The sequence below is a fragment of the Entelurus aequoreus genome, linkage group LG02, assembly GCF_033978785.1.
Source record: "Entelurus aequoreus isolate RoL-2023_Sb linkage group LG02, RoL_Eaeq_v1.1, whole genome shotgun sequence".
Lineage (NCBI taxonomy): Eukaryota > Metazoa > Chordata > Actinopteri > Syngnathiformes > Syngnathidae > Entelurus > Entelurus aequoreus.
In genome coordinates this window covers 66770235-66781186 of record NC_084732.1, presented here as the reverse complement: position 1 = coordinate 66781186, position 10952 = coordinate 66770235, and the positions used below count along the sequence as shown (strand labels likewise).

General features: G+C 40.2%; 1 protein-coding gene across 1 annotated transcript in view; it reads left to right on the top strand.

Annotated features, from left to right (window-relative positions):
• Nucleotides 1-2864: 2864 nt before the first annotated feature.
• The window catches only part of gas2b (growth arrest-specific 2b), a 74289-nt gene continuing 66201 nt past the window's right edge, over nt 2865-10952 (top strand). Inside the window, exon 1 of the mRNA XM_062030914.1 lies at nt 2865-3138. The gene's annotated coding sequence lies outside the window, so the exon portion shown is untranslated. The remainder of the gene's footprint in view (nt 3139-10952) is intronic.

Below are 10952 nucleotides of genomic sequence, written 5' to 3'. Positions count from 1 at the left end.
CCGCTTGTCCCTTTTAGGGTCGCGGGGGGTGCTGGAGCCTATCTCAGCTGCATTCGGGCGGAAGGCTGGGTACACCCTGGACAAGTTGCCACCTCATCGCAGGGCCAACACAGATAGACAGACAACATTCACACTCACATTCACACACTAGGGCCAATTTAGTGTTGCCAATCAACCTATCCCCAGGTGCATGTTTTTGGAGGTGGGAGGAATCCGGAGTACCCGGAGAGGGCCCAAGCAGTCACGGGGAGAACATGCAAACTCCACACAGAAAGATCCCGAGCCCGGGATTGAACTCACACCCTTCGTATGGTGAGGCACATGCACTAACCGCTGTTCCACCGTGCTGCCCCCATAAGGTGCCATCTGGCGAATTTGTCACATTTTTTAATTTTTATTTATAGTATTGTTTTGTTTCTGCCATATTACTTTGTTTATAATGCGTGTGTTGCTTTCATATGCACATTCAACTTTCTACTTGAGGTACATATATACATTTTGAATGTGTTTGTGTTTTAAATTTTGTTTAACTTGGTTAAAAGATTTCAGTATAAGCAGTTTTTGAAAATTTTGAGCACATTTAAAATTACGCGACAATAATGATAACCATGAGAATTTTTGTCGCAATAACCGTGATTAGAAATGTCATACCGTGACATGCTTATAATGGGCAATTGTAACGTTAATTGTTTCGTCGAATAAATTGATAAAAACACCCAGACATTCCTTTTTTTCTTACATTCTCAACTGTTTAAGACATCGCATAATTAACGTTAATTGGTATAAACAACATGGGTGCAGCCATTTTGGAAGCGTGTGTCAAAGGTTAACCGACAACGAGAAGAGCCGAGTTGTTCTGAGATTTTCCGAGAGATACACAAGTTGCATCGGGGTCTGGAAGGACTTCAGGTGTTTGGTGAATTTAATATATATATATATATATATATATATATATATATATATATATATATATATATATATATATATATATATATATATATATATATATATATATATATATATATATATATATATATATATATATATATATATATATATAAATATGTGCATACATGTATGCTTTGGAGCTTTCAGGTTCAAACACCGAACTATCTATTAAACTAAACAAGAAGCAAGGAATCAAGCAGAGACAGAGTTCAATTTGGCTCATGAGGAGAGATGTATTGGGCTGTACACTCAGTTACAGCTTCACCCAACGCTCTAAGGTGCAGTCTCACATGTTCCTCTATTTATTCGGGAGGTCCCTAGTTAACATCACTGAGGCTGCTTCTGAAGGGAGGGGTAATGCAAGCAGCACCAGTAAACACAATACATGATTATTCAGAATGGTAATGTGCTGACACTCATGATTTCACCCTGTCTCTGTTTGGTCCACGTTGAGGTACTCGATGTCCGTCCTTGGTTGTCAGCAGGCCGGGTCTGGAAACAAACTGCTGACACGAGACAACTCGCAAAGCAAGATTACAAGTTGGGCCTTTGCACAGATAGTAAAGTTCAACTTCAGCACAATTGATAATAACTATAGCAACGGCCTTTAAGCATAAGAGTTGTGTGATAACTTATACATAGTTATTCTAACAGGAGCCCATGCCTCGAAAGAAAATAATGTTTGCCTTGGTGCCCTAAAATATGAGCCCTTCTTTAAGGCAACACTTGCATTGACCTTAAAAATGTCAAATTCGAGGCCTGGCCTTAATTAACTGAGGTTTTTGGCGTGTACTACGTGGCTTTCACCATGGAAACACACATTTACTGCACATTCATTTTATTTCATCTACCAGCAGATATATACCACTTTTTCTTAGGCAGTCCTGCGGTGCATCAACTATGGAACCAACTTTTTAGCAAGCTGGACGTGCACTCTGGGAGACACTGTCACTAATCGCAAGCATGCACTGGAATGTACCAGATGCAAGAAAATGTATATTGCTATAATTTTTTTTTCATTTAAATAAATAAAAAAAAAAAAAAGTCAAATTCTAGCCGACACCAAAATTAATCAATTGAATGTATTTCAGTCATGCCATTAAGTTTTCCAACAGCAATCAAATAAAATAAATGATATTGTTGAATATTTTTTATTTTTTTGACAGCCCATATATTTTGACAGACATGCTTAGGATGAAGCTGCAGCGCGATCGCTTCCTTTACAACAGCCATTTCCGCGCAATTTCCAAATTTGCACGAACATTTCAGACGTGCTCAATAAAGAAAAAGCTATATTGCGGGTCGTTCTGAGGATCGGCATATTGACAGATACGCCGATCACTGCATGGCCTCCAACCACCTCCAGGCTTCTCCACCATGTGGAGGGGCGACGCCCACGGGCAGTCTGAGCGGTGAATGATCCCGAGGCGATCCATGGTCTCGAATTCAGCTCTAGAAAATCTGCACCGACGAGCGGCATCATCACTTTGGCAGTCGCAAAGTTCCAACTGAAACGCTGTCCACCAAAACACACCTCCACGTACCATATACTGTAAGTGTGGATAAGGCTGCCATTGGCCGCTTCCATGGGGTGCACAATAGAACAATGACAGTGAATAATGACGACAAAGTCAAGTAAGCAGGTGTGGTGGATTATATCTTTAAAGCAACCGCTAAAATACTCCATATACAGTACATATTTAAAGATTTCTTTAGCGTATCACTAGATGGGGCCTGCGTACCACCAGTGGTACACGTACCACAGTTTGAGAATTACTGCTCTATTGCTTAATGCTTGCCATATTTGCTGTTATCTTGCGAATGTTTTTGGATGAAACTCTGAGTGAAATTTTACTGAAACATCTGGTTTAACCCCAAATAGTTACAACTTTTCAGATGCCATACAACTGTAGACTTTCCACTACAACATGGACTGTATAGAATAAGACGCCTGTGTACAGACACGTCTGGATGGAGGTGGTGTAAGGTGACACCACCAGTTGCAGGCAAGTTTTGCGCGGTGGGTTCCACCTCCACCAGTGTGTGCGTGTATTTTTGTGTGCATGTGTGTGCGCAGGGGGCAGCGGGATGCCATGACCATCGGGCTTTGAGTCATGTGTGCACACTCCACGGAGAGTTTGGAGAGTTTGCCACAAACTTTCATGAAGAGGAAAAAGTGTCTGGGTTAGGGTAAGTCTGCCTTCAATTAACTTTATCAGTGCTTTCATTACATTGTCATTGGGGGTGTTGCTGGTGAAAAGCATGATTGTCCGAAAGAGTCCACGAGATTCAAAATGTCAAAATCGGATGCTTATTTTGTGCAAAGAAAAAAACATACGTTTTGATTGGACAGTTGACGTGCTAAAAAATTCCACATGGCCAAAATGTGCGGGGAAGTTGCAAGCTTCAGACAAAGTGGCAGGGCCGCACATGGTCCGTTGAGAATAGTTTAATTCGCGTGAATGGACTGCACTGTGCTCTGGTCATTACCAAAATACTACGAAACCTTCATCTGTTGGGGAACAGATAAGTCGATCTAGTAGGAAATAAGAACCACCTATTTCAATTTAACAGCATCACAATAAAAAGGATGTAGAACACGTTGAAATATTCGAAAATTCATGACATGTGTTGTCATAGGAGATTAGCTTTTGCTACTGTTTGATTTGCCTTGTTTCCACTATTTCATGACTTTATGCAGTAAGCAGGCCTGGCCCTAACCAATCTGGCGCCCTAGGCAAGATTTTAGGTGGCACCCCCCCCCCACATCGGCAGTGAAGTGTATATACTCACAAGAAACCGAATAGCTTTGTCTTTGACCTTTTTTTTTAACTTAATGAAAGCAAATTAACATATTATATGAGAATGTTATGTTATGATTATCTTTAACCGAATCACAGCAGTGCTCAAATTAAAAAACAGCATTCCCTCTCATGTGATATTGCTTAATTAGCATTAATGATGTGCACTTTAACAACTAGGCTTACAACTATACCTAATATATAAAGGGGTGGAAAAGTGACTATTACCTGCAGGGCAAACATTAGCTAACCAGAAGGCAATAACAATGTAAACAAAAAACACCTGCTTAAAATATCTAATACAAATGTCTCTGAGGAATGTAAGGTGGGAGTACTGTAATTACCTAACGTTACATTATTATTTTCCATAGCAATTTAGCCCCTCCACAATATTAACCCGACGTTAAAACAGAACTAGCTATTTATTGATTAGCAATTGCCGAATCATGTAACATTAGCTTAATACAAAAAGCCAGGTTACTATCACATTCTGTAACAGACAAATAATTTCATGTAGGCTAACGTTACATACCTGCTACCTCTGTCTTTTTCTCGTTTCTCCTCCTCTTCTTTTCTATTTTTTCTTCCCTGGGCACCTGACAGTTTTGGCTGTTTTGAGATCTTGTGTTGATTTTTTGATGTGGTGACGTCCAAAAAGAGTCATGATACGGGAAGGGAGGGGCGCACCGTGCGGGGGGAGGGGGGGGGGGGGGGCGTAATGTTGTAACAAATAATATTTCTATTAAATAGGCTTTAATTTGCATTTTAATTAACGTGGAATTATTTTTTGTATTCAGAAATAATAGTACCAACTTTTTTTTTTTTTTTTTTTTTCCTCCAACATTTGTGGCACTGGCGTGGCGCCCCCTGATGGACGGCGCCCTTAGCATTTGCCTATACGGCCTATGCCACGGGCCGGCCCTGTCAGTAAGGATATTAATCTTACAACAACTCACGATTCAATTTGATTCGGATTCTTGGGGTGATGATTTGATTCAGAATCCATTCTGGCTTAACTCGATTCTCGATTTCAAGCAAATCTCGCAATATATTCTTTTTATATATAAATTATAGAACAGGTTACAGGTTCCAAAATCTCTTTTTGGCTGCTGACGTATGACATATACTGTATATATCAGTGATGGCTCCCTTTCTCATTTGAATTGACACATAGCCAATTACTGTTACATTTTAACCGTACCAATTATCGGTACCTTTGCGTGTGTTTTTATATTATTGAATGTTCATTTGTTTATTGATAAATACTTTCTTTTTGGCATTTTGTGAGCTAATAATAATAACTGTACTGTCCAGTTGTTGTATATTGATATCATACACTTCTGAGTCGTATTTGAAATATTACAGTATAAAGTAGGCTTTCCATGAAATTGCAATTCCAATATATTAGATGGCAGTAGTGTAAAGGCTGTGGTGTGTTGCCTAGTCAGGGAGTAGTTTTTGCCATTAAGCTGAGTCTGGTATTTTGTTGCGCCCTAAAATGTGTTTATACTGTAAATATGGTGTTTATTACACACCAGCTGTTAGATTGTAACGTGCATCTTAGTAGTAGTTTTCATAACCAAATGTGGAGGTGTCGAAATTGCCATGTAAAATCTCTAATGCTAATCAGTTGCATGTCTGTAGCAAATCCAATTAACAATTTAACAGAGAGCTAGCACACCTTGAAAAGTGGAGCTTTAGTACATTTGACTGTCTTCTATCAGGCATACTTGCTTTGACGGCATAAAAAATTGCAACATTGCCAAGAGGCAGTCTGACTTAGTCCGCTCTTAGTGCTTATTTGCCGCCAAGTGTTTGAGCTGGCCGAGTCTGCAACCGGAAGTGACATTATGTGTCACGGTATTGAAATATGACAAGGTTTGATTTTACGTGGATCTATACCTGGTATTACCGACATAATTCTGCTAGTGCCTCAAAAAGTACTGGATTCAGGCCCCATCTTTAGTATATGCATTGCAAGTAAGCATGGAGCTGGCCTAAAAAGAATATTTTTTAAAAGTGATTCTTAAACATTTTGAATCCATTCAGAATTGTAACAAATAAGTACCACAACTTTGGATGTAAATTGATTTTTTCCAGCACCCCTAGTATGCAGCACACCATGCATAGTAACACTTTTAAATCTCATCGTTTCAACAGCGTGCACCGTTATTCTCATTAACATCATTTTGGCTACTATTCCTGACAATCTGGGATTCAATACTTTGTATAAATGTAAATTATTACCCCTTTTCTGAAATTATTTTCGGAAGTGCACGCTTGTTTTGTTTCTCAGTCATTTGTTTTCTAAAATTTAAAAGTGTTCCTGGCCACCGTATAAAAGCCATGAAGGACGACAATTGTGTGACGTGAGAGCCACATCAAATATTATGAATACCGTATTTTCCAGACTATAAGGCGCACTTAAAATATTTTTTTTTTTCTCAAAACTCGACAGTGCACCTAATAACCCGGTGCGCCTAATGTAAGGAATAATTCTGGTTTTGCTTACCGACCTCGAAGCAATGTTATTTGGTACATGGTATAATGGTAAGTATTACCAGTAGATGGCAGTCAAACATAAGAGATACATGTAGACTGCACTATGATGGCAATATGACTCAAGTAAACAACACCAACATTTTATATGTTCCATTGAAAATATAGAAAATTACACACGGCGCTCAAAAATCTATCAAAATGTTTTAATACGACTTCGGTAAGCTATGAAGCCGCACTGCTTGATGTGCTTCAACATACGAGGAATACTATGGTGTGTGTATAAGGTAAGACATATTATCTGGCGTTTTGTTACGCATTATTATGCAAAAACAACTTTTCTTACATTCTGGTACCTGCTGATCTGTATTTGGGATCTGCATATATCCTGAAAAATTGCGCACACCCGCCTTTGTAGTCCGTGCCGACACCGTAGTCGATAAGCTTCTTCTTTTTCTCTATCTTCTTGTTATGGGACATTCATCCTCCGCTGTTGCCATTTCTAATATAAAGTAGTGTAAAGTTCTTACTTATATCTGTCAGTAAACTCGCCATGAAAGCACTAAAACATACCGTTGTAGTGAGTTTACATTATTCACCCAAGGAACTTTAGTTATTAGAGAGTTCCGGTCGGACGGTTATTCACGGGGCCCATTTACGGTGTTGTTTCCGGATGAGGAGATGCTGCTCTGTTATTGATTTAAATAAAGTCTGATTGTCATTAAAACAGTTAGCTCCATCTTTTAACACTTCCTCCACACCCATCCTTTCACGCTACACCGCTACAACAAAGATGACGGGGAGAAGACGTTGCCGAAGGTGAGCCACGCAAATAAGACCGCCCACAAAACGGCGCATCCGGAATTGACTGTCAGAAAGCGGCTTGAAGATGATCTGTAAAACATAATCTATGCAACATCTTGACCAAAGAACCACCGTTACATGTTATGTAGACTACAAGGAAGTGTTTTCAATTTAGAAAAAAAAAAAAAAAAATAGAGATGGCCGATAATATCGGCCTGCAGATATTGTCGGCGGATAAATGCATTAAAATGTAATGTTGAAAATTATCGGTATCGGTTTCAAAAAGTAAAATTAATGACTTTTTAAAACGCCGCTGTACGGAGCGGTACATATCCGGTAAAACGCGGACGTTGCGTCTCCCAGTCAGCAGCCCCTCCCCTCTCCCCTCTCCCCTCTCCCCTCTCCCACACACAACACAGGAGTTGCCGCACGACTGCAGCATGAGAGGTTTACTGGCGACTCTTGATGACCTCATCAAACCGCCACGAACGTAGCATAACAACAGCAAGAGTGTGTTGTTGCCGGTGCTGTAGCATTGGCTAACAAGCGAGCTCCCTCTGTGACTGACTAACGACACCATGTCTATGGTTTGGGATTATTTTAAAGTGTGTCTGATGTTTAAAAAACTGGCAATTTGCAATGACTGCAAAAAGTTGGTTATGCAAGGAGGAACCAAGACGTCTTCCTTTAATACGAGCAATTTAATCTCCCACCTCTTCAAGAATACAAGCGGAAGATAGATAGATAGCAAACACCGAAAAAAAGTAGTACCACACAGTTGTCTCTTAAAGACTCCGCCGAGAAAAAACAAAAATACAATAAAAACACTCCAGGGCGAAAGCCCACGTTGTGGTCAGGGACAACGCACGCAGTATTGCAAAAGCTACGATGGAGTTTGGTGTGGCTAGTCTGCCCTGCATGGCGCACACTTTGCAGCTTGCAGTGAGCGGAGCTGCCCTGTCTCAAAGCAGCATTTCACAAGATCTGGCTGACTGGTAGGCCACTTCAAGCACTCACCACTAGCTTGCAGCACATTTGTGTAACTCATACAAATACATTAGAGCAGGGCAGATTGAGCCCAGTTTATAATTTCCTGTTATACAGTATGCCAGGCAGTCTTGCACTAAAGGAGGACTATGTTATTGTTTACTTTATTACTGTAGTATACTCTGGACTGAAGCTGTGTGCCTTCATGTTTTTGTAGCTGTTGTTTTGAGGCATGTTTAAAGAAAATAAATAATAATGCACTTTGTGAAAGTCAAAGTATAGTATTTCCCATAGTTGTAGTGGGTATCAGGATTATCTCAGGGAGAGCATGTCCCAAATTCCAAGCTGCTGTTTTGAGGCATGTTAAAAAAACCAATGCACTTTGTGAATTCAATAATAAATATGGCAGTGTCATGTTGGCATTTTTTTCCATAACTTGAATTGGAGTTGTTCTCTTATTTTGGAAAACCTTGTTACATTGTTTAATGCATCCAGCGGCGCATCACAACAAAATTATGCATAATAATGTGTTAATTCCACAACTGTATACTGTATATTGGTATCGGTTGATATCGGAATCGGTAATTACGAGTTGGACAATATCGGAATAACGGATATCGGCAAAAAAGCCATTATCGGACATCTCTAATAATAATATGACTCATTTAATGCGCCTTATAATCCGGTGCGCCTTATATATGAAAAAAGATCAGAAATAGACCATTCATCGGCAGATTTTGAATGCCGGTGCGCCCTATGGTCCGAAAAATCTTTTTTTTTTCAGGTTAGCTGGCACGGACGGGGGACGTTTTTGCCTCAGAACTTGTCTCGCTGCTGTGCGTAATCGTAGCTGTTTCCCTCTAAAGAAGCTAAGCTCAGCTAAGGTTTACTGTAAGCGCCAGCCGAGGTTAGGCGATGCCAATCACGCAGAAAAAAACTGTGATAGAAACACATGCAAGGACCTGTTCGTGTGTACGTGTGTCTATACGTGTGAGTGTTGTTTTTACAGACATGCACTTTGAGCTTTAACTGCAGCATAAAGGCTGCTAGTGTCTCAGAGAGGTTAGTGGGTGACCTTTGCCTTGGCTTCCCAGCACAGACGTCCTCGAGCAGAGATGTGATTTTCTCACCTGGATGTTTTGTTAGAGACAGACTTTCATGGCATTCGAGTCGACCTGTAAACCAGCCTCTAACTTGGCAGGCCGCCCCCGCCCATACCTTATGTCTGTCCCAAGTCTGCATGCTGTGTTTACAAAAGGGCTCTTTCACTGTCTACATCTTCTCATCTGTGTGCTTGTCTGTCTCCATTCATAATACCTCTCATATAGAAAGCGCACATTTTGACACTTTTCTTGTATGTTTTGCACCCCCCTGTACCCCACTCCGATCATGCTCACCAGTTGTTCAAGTCCTTAAAACAAAACCACCGGAGGAAAAAACTATAAAAAAGTATTAAAAACAGATGTGATGCTGCTTGTCAGGGCTCTAAACATCTGCATACCAGGTGTGCTTGTACCTGACTATTTGAGATGATATCATCAGTGATGATGGAATTGCACTCAAAAAAGAAACACAGTTACCAAAAGTGCTTAGGTCGGAACTTATAACAGAATCACTACTTTGTTTTTGGCCTAATTGCATGTGCAACAGTGAGTATTGCTGGACGACAGAGCATGTCTCTGCAATAGGGCCAACTTTGGAGCTGCCACTGACTAAATTGGGGGCCCTAAGCAGAATTTGATGAGGAGGCAACCCCATTAAAGAATGTTTTCGCACTTTTATTTAATGTGAATTAATGTTTTCAATCAAACTTGCCTACCTTATGAAAGACATGACGATTGATATATTTTTTTAATTCATTCTAAATATTAAATAAATGTCATCTAAAGTCAGCTTACAATGGAGTGTATGGGAGCCGCTCTAATCTGCCTATAAAGCCCTTAAAAAAACATCCAAACACCTCCATTAGGGTTTCATATACATAATGTAAATATGTGTGCAATGTACAAACCCCGTTTCCATATGAGTTGGGAAATTGTGTTATATGTAAATATAAACGGAATACAATGATTTGCAAATCCTTTTCAACCCATATTCAATTGAATGCACTACAAAGACAAGATATTTGATGTAGAAACTCATAAACTTTTTTTTTTTTTTGCAAATAATAATTAACTTAGAATTTCATGGCTGCAACACGTGCCAAAGTAGTTGGGAAAGGGCATGTTCACCACTGTGTTACATGGCCTTTCCTTTTAACAACACTCAGTAAACATTTGGGAACTGAGGAGACACATTTTTTAAGCGTCTCAGGTGGAATTCTTTTCCATTCTTGCTTGATGTACGGCTTAAGTTGTTCAACAGTCCGGGTGTCTCCGTTGTGGTATTTTAGGCTTCATAATGCGCCACACATTTTCAATGGGAGACAGGTCTGAACTACAGGCAGGCCAGTCTAGTACCCGCAATTTTACTATGAAGCCACATTGATGACGTGGCTTGGCATTGTCTTGCTGAAATAAGCAGGGGCGTCCATGGTAACGTTGCTTGGATGGCAACATATGTTGCTCCAAAACCTGTATGTACCTTTCAGCATTAATGGCGCCTTCACAGATGTGTAAGTTACCCATGTCTTGGGCACTAATACACCCCCATACCATCACAGATGCTGGCTTTTCAACTTTGCGCCTATAACAATCCGGATGGTTCTTTTCCTCTTTGGTCCGGAGGACACGACGTCCACAGTTTCCGAAAACAATTTGAAATGTGGACTCGTCAGACCACAGAACACTTTTCCACTTTGTATCAGTCCATCTTAGATGAGCTCAGGCCCAGCGAAGCCGACGGCGTTTCTGGGTGTTGTTGATAAACGGTTTTCGCCTTGCTTAGGAGAGTTTTAACTTGCACTTACAGATG